The sequence below is a fragment of the Apis laboriosa genome, unplaced genomic scaffold, assembly GCF_014066325.1.
Source record: "Apis laboriosa isolate Shangri-la unplaced genomic scaffold, ASM1406632v1 scaffold4_cov146, whole genome shotgun sequence".
NCBI lineage: Eukaryota > Metazoa > Arthropoda > Insecta > Hymenoptera > Apidae > Apis > Apis laboriosa.
In genome coordinates, this window is record NW_025223501.1 from 3,962,614 (window position 1) to 3,978,138 (window position 15,525).

General features: G+C 37.1%; 1 protein-coding gene across 5 annotated transcripts in view; it reads left to right on the forward strand.

Moving 5' to 3' along the window:
- LOC122717197 (polypyrimidine tract-binding protein 2) overlaps positions 1-15,525 on the forward strand; it is a 503,296-nt gene that overhangs the window by 338,342 nt on the left and 149,429 nt on the right. The gene's annotated exons all lie outside the window — the stretch shown is intronic.

Sequence of the window (15,525 nt, forward strand, 5' to 3'; positions counted from 1 at the left end):
ATAAATTGAATTTTTCAAAATGGAAAGAGGGAGAAATTTTAATGGCTCTTGGATATTTCCTTATCTTGTGGATCCATCGAGGTCGAAGAATACGAAGTGAAGAAATAAAAAGAAAGCACCGTTTTCTTGGGAATATCGATCAACCTTTCGCCCATTCATAATTCCTTCGTATATCCGCATCGTTCTCGAGTCGATGGAATGGTATGCGCATAACTTCTGGCCCAGGTCAGGTGATCGAAACATTCCCCGAGGAATACTCGCGGACTGGCCGCGAAGATGAAAATTTACAGTTGCTGATTCGCGTGTTCGAGTCGGTCTGTAAGTCGTGCTTCTTCTTTCTTTTTCCCGATACGATGTGTGTGTGTGTGTCTTCCGGGGCGCCACGAGAGCTAATAATAAATTTATGTAATAAATTTTTCGTGATATCACGGGTGTTCTTGTATTTTTATACAATTTGGCTACGATTCGAATAAATGTATTTTTTTTTTTTTTTAAATTTTGTGAATCGAATAAGCTTTTTTCAGAATTGTAAACAGAGATGAATTTTACGAGATGATTATTACCAATTTTTATAAATTTTATAATTATAATCATATATGTGTGATAATGTCGAGAAATTAATTCTATTAATTTCAACTCTTTCTTCCAAGAAATCTACAAGTGTCTCGTTACAAAACGAGATATTTCATCTCACGTTTCTCCTATTCTCAATCAAACCCACTTAACATTTTCTCTTCGCCAATTATCTTCAATTATATCCTCATTATTCCCATTCTCTTTCTCCCATTCTTTCCTCTCGCGTGCAATTCTCAATCAGATTGACAGATCCATCTAACATTTTCTATTCCAATTTTAAATTCTCATTCAACTTTTCTCTCGCTTCATCCCTCTTCGAATCCACAAACTCGCTTAACATTTTTTTATTCCCTAATCATCCTTTAAATCCTCGTTCGCTTTATCCTCTCCTCCTTCGTATTGCAATTCTTAATCATCATCCACAAATCTATCTAACATTTTCTATTCCTTTTAAATCCTCGTTCATCTCTTTTTACTTACAAACCCACAAACTCGCTTAACATTTTTAATTCTCTTTATATCCTTCCTCACTTAATCCCTCTCTTCTTTCACACGTAATTTTCAACCAGATCCACAAACTTACTTAGTTCTCTATTCGCCAATTTTAATCTCTCATTCACCTTTTCTCTTCAATTTCATCTCTTTCAGACTCAATATTTTTCATTCTATCATTCACTTTATCCTCTTTTTCTTCACAAATCCAATTAGTTTTAAATCCTCGTTCAACTCTTCACTCGCTTCATCTCTTTTTAGTTATAAACCCACAAACTTAGTTCTCTCTTCTTTCACACATAATTTTCAATCAGATCCACAAACTTACTTAGTTTTCTATTCACCAATTTCTTCTTTTCTCTTCACTTTTACTTCTTTCAGACCCACAAACCAACATTTTCCATTCCCCCATTTATTTTATCCTCTCCTCCTTCACATGCAAATCCATCTAACACTTTCTATTTCATATTTGGTTACTTTTAAACCCTCTTCGTCCCTTTTTACTTACAAACCCACAAACTTAGTTCTCTCTTCTTTCACACATAATTTTCAATCAGATCCACAAACTTATTTAGTTTTCTATTCGCCAATTTTAATTTCTCTTCATTTTCACTTCTTTCAGACCCACAAACCAATATTTTTTATTCCAATTACTTTTAAATTCTTATTCCTCCCTTTTTTATTTACAAATCCACAAACTTAATCTCTTATTCCATACATAATTTTCAATCAGATCCACAAATTTACTTAGTTTTCTATTTGCCAATTTCTCATTCATCTTTTCTCTTCACTTCTTTCAGACCCACAAACCAACATTTTCCATTCTCCCATTCACTTTATCCTCTCCTCTTTTAATGCAAATCCACCTAACATTTTTAATTTCAGTTACTTTTAAACCCTCATTCGTCCCTTTTTATTTACAAATCCACAAACTTCATTTTATTTTTTTCCTTCACAATATAATTTATAATCATCATCCACAAATCCAAGTTTTAAATCCTCGTCCATCTTTTCTCTCGCTTCATCCCTTTTTACTTACAAACCCACAAACTTAGTTCTTTCTTCTTTCACACATAATTTTCAATCAGATTCACAAACTTATTTAGTTTTATATTCGCTAATTTTAATTTCTCTTCATTTTCACTTCTTTCAGACCCACAAACCAATATTTTTTATTCTAATTACTTTTAAATTCTTATTCCTTCCTTTTTTATTTACAAATCCACAAACTTAATCTCTTATTCCATACATAATTTTCAGTCAGATCCACAAACTTATTTAGTTTTCTATTCACCAATTTTAATTTCTCCTCACTTCTTTCAGACCCACAAACCAACATTTTCTATTTCAATTACTTTTAAATTCTTATTCCTCTCTTTCTTATTCACAAACTTAGTTCTCTCTTCTTTCACACATAATTTTCAATCAGATCAAACTTATTTATTTATTATTGGTTTCGTCAATTTTAATTTATTAATTTATATATATAATTAATTTATTTAATTTCTCATTCACCTTTTCTTTTCACTTTCACTTCTTTAGACCCACAAAACAACATTTTCCATTCCTTTATTCATTTTATCTTTTCATGCCTTTTCATGCAATTCTTAATCATCATCCACAAATGTACCTAACACTTTCTATTCCAGTTACTTTTAAATCCTCGTTTTTTATTTAGAAACCCACAATTTAGTTCTCTCTTCTTTCATACATAATTTTCAATCAGATTCACAAACCAATATTTTCTGTTCATTTACTTTATCCTTTCCTTCTTCACATGTAATTCTTAATCATCACCCACAAATCCATCCAACACTTTCTATTTCAGTTAATTTTAAATCCTCGTTCATCCTTTTTTATTTACAAACCTACAAATTTAATTCTCTCTTCTTTCACACATAATTTTCAACTAGATCCACAAATTTACTTAGCTTTCTATTCGCCAATTTCTCATTCATCTTTTCTTTTCACTTTCACTTCTTTCAGACCCACAAACCAACATTTTCCATTCCCCCATTTATTTTATCCTCTCCTCCTTCACATGCAAACCCACCTAACATTTTCTATTTCAGTTTTAAACCCTCATTCGTCCCTTTTTATTTACAAATCCACAAACTTAGTTTCTTATTCCATACATAATTTTCAATCAGATCCACAAACTTATTTAGTTTTCTATTCGCCAATTTCTCATTCATCTTTTCTTTTCACTTTCACTTCTTTCAGACCCACAAACCAACATTTTCCATTCCCCCATTCACTTTATCATCTCCTCCTTTACATGCAAATCCATGTAACATTTTCTATTTCAGTTTTAAAACCTCATTCGTCCCTTTTTACTTACAAACCCACAACTTAGTTCTCTCTTCTTTCACACATAATTTTCAATCAGATCCACAAACTTATTTAGTTTTCTATTCGCCAATTTTAATTTCTCTTCATTTTCACTTCTTTCAGACCCACAAACCAATATTTTTTATTCCAATTACTTTTAAATTCTTATTCCTCCCTTTTTTATTTACAAATCCACAAACTTAGTCTCTTATTCCATACATAATTTTCAATCAGATCCACAAATTTACTTAGCTTTCTATTCGCCAATTTCTCATTCATCTTTTCTCTTCACTTTCACTTCTTTCAGACCCACAAACCAACATTTTCCATTCCCCCATTCACTTTATCCTCTCCTCCTTCAAACCCACCTAACACTTTCTATTCCAATTACTTGTAAATCCTCGTCCAGCTCTTCTCTCGCCCCCTCCCTTAACCCACAAACTCTCTCAACATTTTTCATCCCCTTTAAATCCCCATTCACTTCCTCCCTCGCTTAATTCCTCCTCTTCCACCCGATAATCTCCAATCAGATCCACAAACTTACTTACGTTCTCCATCACCTTTTTCCCTTCTCACCTTCGCCAGACTCACAAACCAAACACTTTCCATTCCCTAATCAAACCTTTCATCAAATCCTCGCTCCCCCCTCCTCGTCACTCGCGCGCGCAAAAAGAAAATTTCACGAAGCAACATTTTCCACCACAACCCGCCCGTCCCTCGTTTCAGGTTTATTTTTCAGGAAAAATGCCGGGGCTCTCGCATTTCCCCGGCCCGCTTTGAAATTCATGAGGCCGAATGGCTTAACCGCGTAAAAGAAAGGAAGTTTCGCGGCGGGAAAAGTGGCGGCGCGACTCTAAAACGCGTCCTCTATTCGCGCGTCGCGGCCTCTCGGGTGCTTCCTCGATATTTGAATATCCGCTTTCCGTTGAAATTAAATGCGATTGCCGCGGCTGCCGCGCCGCGAGGAGTTTGGAGCTTCGGAGAAGGGAACGAGATTGCAAGGCTCGTCGCGGCCTTCCAACCCCCTCTCCAACCCCCCCCCCCTTTCTTGTTCTCCGCTGCGGCGACGATGGAGTGTTTGTCTTTGGATACGCGGGGATAAGGTTCGAAGATTGTCAGATGGTTGGAATAAATTGGAATAAATGGGATCGGGTTGGCGTGGGCGCGCGGATCGTTTAGTTTCGAGCCTCGTTACGAGTGGGTAGGGCTCGACTACTCGTACAACTTTGTTTCGAAATAAAATTTGTGCTTCCCGAACGATCGTAAAATACCATTTCAAATGGTTAATAGGTTTAATTGGATTATTTCACCGACACGAATTTCCTAACTTTGATCAATAATCCGTTTCGATGACCATTATATATATATATATAGAATGCACATGACGCTCAAGGAGATCGAAAATATACGTTTTTCACTTCCTTGATTCCTTAATACATTGACTGCCACTCGTGTTTCTAACGAAATCTTTCGACTTTTTGTCGAAATTGTCAACTTCAGCTTTGCATAGAATGTTTTACTTCTGCCGATATTTTAGTAATGCGAGTCTGATGGTCGCAAGAATGATGTCTCGCATTTGTTTCCATCATTACTGTTCGCGTCAATAAAAGTATTGATAATAGTAATTGTATTGACAATAGTATTGAATAGTAGTACTGATTTATATTTTGGATATTTTAATTTGGGTAATGTGAATGCCCCTCGACTAGTCGTAACAAATATACTTCTTAGTTGTGAATTGTATATAAATTTTCATAGTGTCCGATGGTCAGAGCACGATATGTTCATAAACTATCTAATTGTCCTGAGTCACCACGAGACTCGTGATACCTCGAAATTAGAAGATTTAGAGAATTATTAGCTGCAAAATTGTTAGGATTATCTGAAAATACAACAAAACTTTGTCAAAACGGAGTCAACATAATATTTGGAAAAATAATTCTGGTATAAATAATAGACTGTATGCAAATTATGTTATAAAAGACGACAAACGGATCGATCAAACGCACGAAGGAATTTAAAAAAGACAACAACTTTTTGTCCAAATTGTCCGGATCAAGCTTTGTATAGAATGTTTTAAAATTTCACGTTCAAAATAGTTTCTTTAATAAATTATTTTTTTATTATTTGTATAACAATTTAATAATTTCATTACACCCTGCAGTATATCTTTCCAAGTGCCTACAAAGATCGTTCTAATAAATAGTGAAATAAGCGTCACCCGAATACGGCAGTCAACGTGTTAATCGCGTTGATAAAAAATCTCATCGCCGATAAAATCGAGCATCCTTTTCGAAGCCGCCGGACAAGAATCTCTTGAAAAACGACAACAAAGAACGGCAATTACACATCGTGGAACGAACTTGTTGAGCCGAATCGATACCCCCCTCCTCTATGAAGAAACTATCAGCTCGATACTCGATTACAACGTTCCGCCGCCACAATCTTTCGTAAAACAACGGGCCAACTGTAATCTCAATAAACCGCGAAACCCGCTGGTCCGTTGGTTGAATAGGAATCGTGAAACGATCGATCCTCCAAGTCGAAATATCGTCTTCTAACCCGAATCCGTGGTGATATTGAATTGAGGATCCGTGCGGTCGCAGATGGTCCAAGAAATAAAGTAAAATAAAATAAATCATCGTTAGAAGGACGAATCGAGGCTTGAAAAACTCGAGGGGTGATGCCTCCAAGTAATTAATTCGTTTGATGTCGAGGGAAGGGATTTTATTTCTCTCATTGGCCGTTCACTCATTGGATGTTTGTATTCTCTTTCCATGAATTCGTGTAATCTTTATGGCTATGGATGAAATTATTAGAAATCGTGAAATTAAAAGACACGTCTTAAAAGATGCGATTAGAAAGAAGTGAATTTGAAGTCTCTTTCTTTTCTTTTCTTTTTTTTGAATTGGTTAGGAACATTACTGTGAAGTGGTTCTCAATTTTTTCTTCTTACCGTTGAAATTAAAATTAGAAAATTGTAATATCACGTTGTGGATCAGTTCTTTTCTCTTCTAAAAAGCTAAAAGGTGTTTGTTGTATACTGAAAGATTAGCATATTTTCTCGTTGGTTCAATTGCAGGAATGCTTAATCTTTTCATAAATGTATACCTGTGAAATTATATGGAACATGGTAAATAATTTTTTCCTTAACAATTGTCTGTAAAAAGTTGTTTGCATTAAAAAGTTAAACACATAAGATGAGATTGGTATTGGTTTTCGAGAATGAAACTTCATTTAGATTATCCTCTATTTAAAATTGTGATGTATAACATCACAAAATTGTGATGATATAACATGTTAAACATTATTTTCATCTTTCGTATCTTTCGACAACTCTTTCTGTTTTAATAGACGAAAGTTTTTAAATATTTTATAGATTTCTTTCTACTTTATATATTTATAGTCCTTTTCTACTTTATATTACAACACTTTGAGATGATCTAGCAAATAATTTTGATTAAATTGTATTGTATACGTTCTTACAATTCCGATCGCCGATACAATATTCTTGTATTTATTCGCGCAATTCCGTTTTGTCCAAGCTAATCAGTTTTCGTTGAACCTATTTGAAATTCAGAGGGCAGTGATAATTCATAACTCAAACGTAACTGGAACAGTTTCAATCAGACCTAGAACTTTTGCTGAATTGAAACGGGGAACAAATTGCAAACACGATGCAAACAATAACACGTGCATCGTGATCGTTCTCGTATGCCAAAAATAGTTCTTACGATCGCAAAATTATTCTTTCTATAATTTATTTACATTTTTTCTTTCTTTTTTTTTTTTCAAAATTTTCAAACCCAACCCTCTTCCAACGAATTTATTTACATTTTTTCTTTCTTTTTTTTTCTTCAAAATTTTCTATAATTTATTTACATTTTTATTAAACTTTCTATAATTTATTTACTTACTTTATTTATTTTTTCTTTCTTTTTTTTTTTCAAAATTTTCAAATCCAACCCTCTTCCAACGAATTTATTTACATTTTTTCTTTCTTTTTTTTTCTTCAAAATTTTCTATAATTTATTTACATTTCTATTAAACTTTCTATAATTTATTTACATTTTTTCTTTCTTTTTTTTTTCAAAATTTTCAAACCAACCCTCTTCCAACGAATTTATTTACATTTTTTCTTTCTTTTTTTTTCTTCAAAATTTTCTATAATTTATTTACATTTTTATTAAACTTTCTATAATTTATTTACTTACTTTATTTATTTTTTCTTTCTTTTTTTTTTTCAAAATTTTCAAATCCAACCCTCTTCCAACGAATTTATTTACATTTTTTCTTTCTTTTTTTTTCTTCAAAATTTTCTATAATTTATTTACATTTTTATTAAACTTTCTATAATTTATTTACTTTTTTTATTCTTTTTTTTTCAAAATTTTCAAACCAACCTCCTTCCAACGAATTTTCAACCACTACTCTATAAAAATTAATTGTTCTTTAAGATATAAGTCTCTTACCTATTTGCTATGTATCTATCTGATTTGCGCTCACCTTTCAAATCGTGTAACCGTGATCGTTGCGTGCAAACTGTTCACAGTCTAGTCGGATTCACGGCAGCCTAACGGCACAGGATTATAATTGCTTTACATCGTGTCACATACGGAAACTCCGTTTCCTGTATTTCACCCCGTGTCGGAAACTTGGCGAAACGTCAACCCCGCTTCCCTTCCTTTTCGTCATCATCCCCGAAACTTAACGCTTTTCGAAACTTGATTGTGATACCGATCATCCAGATTTATGAATATTTACGAATAAAATTTACGTGAATATATCAAAAAAGAAGAAGAAGAAGGAGAAGAAGAAAAAGAAAAAAGGAAAGAAGAAACGAGGGTTCTGTTACGAAAATTTAATTTATTTATTAAATTTTATTGATTTGACAAAATTAAACTCGTAACTGAAAAAGATTGAAATGTTGCAAACCGTTTCACTTATCCACCATTAAATTTTCTGTAAACCATAGAACAAGAGAATCAACGCTTGAAAGCTTAATTGTCCCCCCTTCTCCCCTCGGTGTGTACATAAATTTATTAATTTATCCAATTCCCTTTGCTTTGATGGTAATTAATCTCCAGTTCGGTATCGTTCGTACGTCGACAAGAAAAAAAAAAAAAAAAAAAAAAAATAATCCCTCGCGCTACCTGTGTGTACAATCTAATAATTCCAATTAAAATCGACGTTGCGCGAGGACGAGGCGATTATCGAGGGCGATCCCTTTGAAGGGTATAATAATCCAATAAAAATTAATATTGGAAACTTTTTACTACCGATCTACTATTGGCCGTAGAAAAAAAAAAAAAAAAGAAAAGAAAAAAAAGAAAAGAAAAAAATAGCAATGGTTTCGAAATGGAGAAAAAAACAAAATCCAAAATTTCTCCAACTGACGAATCTACGCACATGCGCGCACGGGTGGTGGGTGTACACACACGGTGACGTATTTGCGCCCAGCGCCCGGAGAATTCGTCGTTTTTCAGCGTCGTTAATTCATCCCTTTGTTCCGAGCTTGCGTCACGCTGTATTAAAAAACAGAAAGAACGATGCTCGCTTCATTTGCCCGGCGATCTGGCCGTGATTCAGTTTCAGCAACAAAGCTGCCGGCTACAAAGTGAGTTTGCCGGTTTTTCCCTTCCTCCTCCTCCTCCTCCTCCTCCTCTTCTCGCCGAAAAAAGGAAGGAGAGAGGGAGAGGAAAGATAATAAAACCTGGTGGAGGGAGGGGAGCGGAGCGAAGTAGGGGGATGGAAAATGCGGAAGAAAGAGGGGAAAAGAGGTGAAAGAAATTCTTTCCGCGGCACGCATTATTACGCGGATAGAAACGGGCGCAAATTCGTCTGTCCGAGGGCATTTTCGAAAGAGCGATACTTTGGCTATGGAACGCGAGAAAAATTCCAAAGTTTTTTCGAGATTTTTTTTTTTTTTGGTGAAAGTATTCCGTAATTTTGTGAAATTATTTTATTACGTTTTTTTTTTTTTTTTTTAATGATGTGATAAGTTAATGGAAAAATTCGATTAAGAAAAGAATTATTTTTGCTCTTTTATTCCCGAGAAAGAAAAATATTTTATAGTTACTTCTGATCTCGACGATTTGTCATCATAGTATTTGAGTTCATTAAGCAATTATTAATGAACTTAAGATTTTTTCTTTTTTCTTTTTTCTTTTTTTTTTTTCTTTGGTGAAAGTATTCCGTAATTTTGTGAAATTATTTTATTACGTTTTTTTTTTTTTTATAATGGTGTGATAGGTTAATGGAAAGATTCGATTAAGAAAAGAATTATTTTTGCTCTTTTATTCCCGAGAAAGAAAAATATTTTGTAGTTACTTCTGATCTCGACGATTTTTCATCATAGTATCGTTGAGTTCATTAAACAGTTATTAATCTGATCTGAACTCACATTATATAGTAATTAAGAAATTAAACGAATTTCTATTTGACAACGATTCGCATAAATATTAATATTAATTTCAAATTAATCGTCGATTGTTTGCACCGAATGAAAATCCTAAATCTAACCTAACCTAAGCTGTATTTTCGAATAGAAATATTTTCGTCAGAAATAATTTTTTTAACGAAATCAATCAAATAAAAATTCGCTCAGGATCCCGAGAAAGATCCCGTATTGGCGAGAGAATCGATATTAAAAAAAAAAAAATCATCAAGATCGGAGGGTGATATATTTTTATCGAACAATTAATAAAGTTTGATAAAGTTAGATAAAGTTGTATCGACGTTTCAATTTTAATCAACCCGAAGGGGTTGATATTATTGTTAGCGTATCGTTAAATCGTAAAAGTATGGATCTCGACAATTTGCGAGATGAAAATTATGCGAGAGGAGAATGGGACTTTAATTTCGATTGTTTCGATTGAAGGCGCGGATAATGGGGGAAATTGAATTTCGAGATGGTGAACGTGATGTATAGCGGGCAATGATGGGGCACGGAAATGTGGAAATGATCGCTCCTTTATATACATATATATATATATTTTTCCCCTCATTCGTTGTTATTAAATTGTATTTAATTGGCTTTTTTTTTTCATACGGTCGAGAGTACGCGGTTTAACAAAATTGAACGTGAAATAAACGTGTTTAATTGATCAATTAAAAATATGAGAGTGTAATTCGTATCATTAAGCGTGAAATTAATTAACCAGAAATTGTTTCAGGAGATATGCAGATTTTCATTTCGAGTATTAATAATTCTTTTGCTTTTGTTCATACCCCCTCTCTATCTCTCTCTCTCTCTCTTTTCAGGAAAGTGCAAGATAAAACAAATCGTCCCCCCACCGCGGCGACCGATCAAATCTTTTCACCCCTTTTCACCCCTTCTCGTCGATATTTCGTCGATATATACGTTCCAATTTCTGCATCTTCGAAAACTTCATCGCTGAAACAGATTAGGAAACTTGCCACGATGTACTAATTAAAACGAAACCTTCTAATCAACCTCATTAACCTATAGACCGAGCAGTTTCAGCGTGAGCTGTGGGATGCATATTTAATTACGATGATTACGAAAGTGTGGCCACCCGGTGGTTGGTCGATAGTGGACGTCGTTACCCTCCTTTCCTTTTCGTATTTTGCAACGGGATGATGATGAAGGGTAACGGAAAAGGAAAGAAGAGAAGAGAAGAGAAGAGGAAGGAGGGAGGAGAGGGGGAGAGGTTTGAATAAAAAATCGAGGTCAAAATTTCCCTACCCTATCGGCTTTGCAATTCAATGTTTTCCCTCGATTTTATGTTTATCCCGGCATCGATTGTTGATAACGTCACAAGTGTGTGTATGTGTATGTCAGGAGGAAGCTTTCGTGGAAATTTTCATTCGTTGTTAACGAGAATTTTAATGTTTATATAATTTTTTCGTCCTGATGAAAGTTCGAGTCGCTTTTTTTTTTTTTTTTCTCGAAGAGAATTCGAGATTTTACGACGATGGACGATTCACTGGAATCGATTATTCACAAATCTCTCTCTCTCTTTTTTTTTCTTTGAAACGAGAATTAAATAAATAATCTATTGAAACAACTTACCGACAGTCGGTAAAAACAGTCATATTTAACGATCGTCTCGCACTTTTCTTCTTTCAACCGATTTATTTATCTCGAGAGATTAAAAAGAGACAAGGTTGTGAGGGGGCAATTCAACGAAGGATATCCGTGAAACGTGTGTTCCCTGCCCGCGTACGTTGATCCAATTTAATATTAGGAAAGTAGCGACACGAGATCCACTCATCTTCTCCGCTTCTTTCCTCGAATCACCTTTGTGTCTCGAATATCGAATCTGCGTTCGCGGGTGAACGGCTCCGTTCGACTTCGAAACCGTTTTCGCCCTAACGAGCGACTTTAATTTCTGCCCTGTTTCCGCGTCATTTGGCCGGGAGAAGAAGAAGAAGGGGCTAGACGAAAATCACGACAGGCTGACACAAATCTTCCGGCTCATACAAATCTTCATTCGGTTATCTGCCTGGCTGGCTGCCTCCCTTCGTTCCCTCTCCATATTTCTCTTCTCCTCTCTCCTTTTTTCATCTTATTTTTAGATCACCCCTTCCTCCCTTTTCTCTTCACGAACGAGGAATATCGACGATACGATTGATTTGGACACTTTTTCTCCCATTTCTTTCCCGATTTTTTCGTCGATTTAATTTAAATTTCATCTCATCTCGCGTCTTCAGTTTTCGATTTCGGGATCAATGAAATAATATATCGTTATTATCGAAAATTTAATTTTTGAGTCTGAAATCTTTTTCACGAGGTGGAATGATTAAAAAGAAAAAAAGAAATGGTGGATTTCATCCATCCAGGATCTTACAGTATATAGTCACACTCGAAACAATCAACCTTTGATCCCCCCCTGGTTGACCGTGCTGACTCAACCCAGATGTCGATCACGATCCATTTGCCTCGCCAAGGGTAACAAACTGGTCCCTCAACTGTCCCTCCCTCCCTCCCTACATCCTGATTGCCGGCCTTCCACGATAATATACCTTTATACGTATCGCGAACGTATACGATACGATCGAACATGACTTTCTGGTTAAAGTGTATCGGGGAGAACGAAATCGACGGACCCGATTGATCCGTCAAATAGCTCAGAAAATTGGAATTTTCCGCTGAGAGATCGGCCCGCGTTTTATTTATTTCTCGCTCGAGCACGATCGAGATCGATTTCCTTAACTTTCACCCCTTAAAAAAAAAAGAAAAGAAAAAATAATCTCCAAACTGTTGGAAAGGAGATGAAAGGAGAGGAAGAAAGTATAGTTGTTCCAAGTATAGTTAGGCTTATCCTCTCCCCCTCCTCCTTGTAATTTTCCAAAGACCGCCAGACTGCGAAAGACTCCTTTTCTGCCACCCACCTGTCCCCAGAACGATACACGAGACACGAGAGCCATCCATCTTGAAAAACGATAACCGGTCCCCGACGGTGTTGCGGATCTTATCGGGACTGTCTCGAGGGGGGGAGGTAGGAGATGGTCCACCCCCTTGAGAAAGATTTCACTTTCCATGTGGACGATCCATCATGTTGTCCCGATTTTTGGAAAAATCGCGTTTCGAACCAGATGTTGTCGAGATTTCTTCTTCTTTGTTGCAACAGCTCTCTCGTTCGAGGGCAAAGCAGCGTTGGTAAACTCGTTTGACGCGAGTTCTCCTGGCATTTATTAAATTAAGTCTTCGTGAGTCCGTCCACGAACAGATACGTGGTGAAATAGGGTTGGAAATGGAAAATTTCAATCGTGAAAATAAGCTTCTTCGAGGATGGCAGGAGGATCCCTTGGGATAAGGATCTTGGGATAATGAAAATTGCACGAAATGGAGATCAAGGGATGTCGCGAGCTTGGGTCCAGAGGTGAGAAGTATGGTCGAAGAATTTGTTGTCCTATTCTATTCGTCATCGATTTTGGAAAAATGCATTTTTCTGTAAGTGAAAGTTTGGAAGAACAGAAAGTAGGGTATACGATTTGAAAAATATTGTTCAGTAAAATTCAATAGCTGAACTCGCTTCCATAATTTATTTCCATAATTTATTTTCGACTACATAATAGCCACGAATAAATATCAATTTTCATTTACTACAAATGCCCATACTCTTGTCCAACCTCAAGACACCTACCTCTCCTGTTCACACCGTGTTTAACGATTCGTTCGTTAAGAAAAGAGTCGGATGTCGTCGCGAAGAAGAACCATTCCACCCCTTCCTCGCCTCTCTGGCCGACAAAAGCGTGGCCGGCAATTATTATCATCCCAAACCAAGGCAGTCAAACAACTCTAACCTACTCGTGGAAACTCCCAAAAGACCAATTAACCCCCAAGAGAGCGGGCACGAAATCCATTGTCCATCCGACTGGCCGGCAACTGGTCCAAGAAACATGGCCCTGTTAGGTCTGTCGTCGAGCAAATTGTCAAGCGAGCGGAACGTGCCGCGTGTTTGTCCTGCAATTAATGCGAGCCGCGCGAATCCTCGAGAGCAAATAACCGGAGGGAGGCAGGGGAAGAGAGAGAGAGAGGGGGGGGCAGACAGAGAGGGAGAGGGTGGAGGGGAAGAGGCCAACGGAAACTCATCGGATCGCGTTGCAGCTCGGACGTGAAATTGCTTTGTCAACCGTCCGGAGACCCTTGCGAGGGGACTGCGGACAGCTGGACTCCAGACGATCGTGAAACCGTTTCGTGCGGCCACGCGACGAAGGGAGAGGATCCTTGGCATTTCGACGCGTTCTTCTTCTTCTTCTTCTTCTTCTTCTTCTTCTTCATCTTGTTCCAAGGAGGGAGGATCCTACGAGTCCAATTTCCAATCGGGATTTTAAGGGATTTCGCGACGATTATTCCGTGAAAGTTATCATCTTCGAGGATACGATCGCCTCGAGGAATTTGATTTTTTTCTTTTTTTCTTTTTTTATCGAGAATTTATTATTTATAATTATTACTATTATACTCGTTGTTCGTGTGAAAGAAATAGTTCGATTTTATTTTCGGAAACGGGAGGTATACAATTAAATTCGAACGATGGATCTTGTCCACGGATGATTTGGAGAGAATTGAAAGAAGAGTTGGAGGGGATCGAGTATATTTTCTTTGGAAGATAATTCGTAGATTAGGAGATTGTGAATAATAGGTGGTTCGATTGCACGATTGAAGCTAAGAGACAAAACTATTCGTGTATATACAGGAAACCTTCTTTCTTTCTTCTCGACACCGTAAGAGATTCTTAAGGAATTTTCTTCTTCCTCGAGTGTTCTTCGCTTTCTTGTCGTACACTCACCGTCTTCTTTCCATTTCCCGTTTTTCATTTTTTCCTTTTATAATACACCACTCGATCACGAAGTTCAAAACGTTGTGCAATTCCCTTCCCTAAATTTCTTAATTGTTTAAAAAATCGATCCTCGACTCTCCTCCATAGATTCCAGCCAACGAACGAGAACAGATTCCATAATCGGAGGAAAAAGGGGCCCAAAACAGGAGACAAGAGACAAATCAATAAAAGAACAATTCATAACCCCTCTCTCATCCATCCATCCATCCATCCATGCATATCCCGTGCATCTTATCGAGCGTAAAAGACCAAGCGAGGGATTATTTCCATAAGTATTCGTCAAAGGACCTCCCCTTCCCCTCTCCCCCCCCCCCTCCCTCCCACGAGCAGCGAGTCGAGTCTTTTCTTAGGTAGCTCGCGGCGTGATCCTTGCGGGACTCTTTGATCTGCCATTCTGTCTCTCGGTCGAGATGACTGGCAGCGCCGCCATCTCCCCTCCGCTCCCGCAACCACCGCCCACGAGCTTATGAATTATCTCGCGGCGAGCAGCGGGTATTTTCCCCGGTTGAAAGGTCGCCATACTTGTGCGCTCTCCTTTACTTTACGGGGATCGGATCTAGGAATCGGGCACACGCGAGGATCCTGTTTATCGTCGTCGCGCTTCCTTTGAGGGATCAACTCGTGGAATTAGAGGCAAGGAGGGGCAAGGAGGGGGGGGAGGAGATGGAGGGTCTTCCTGATCCTGTTACCGCGGAGAATCGACGGTTAAACGTGTTTACGGAGTTGGAAGGATTTTAATAATCCACCTTGGGACCGGGGGGGGGGGAACCGGTATGGTTTCTTGGTGGAGAGGGAGTTGGGTTGGGAATGGAGGAGG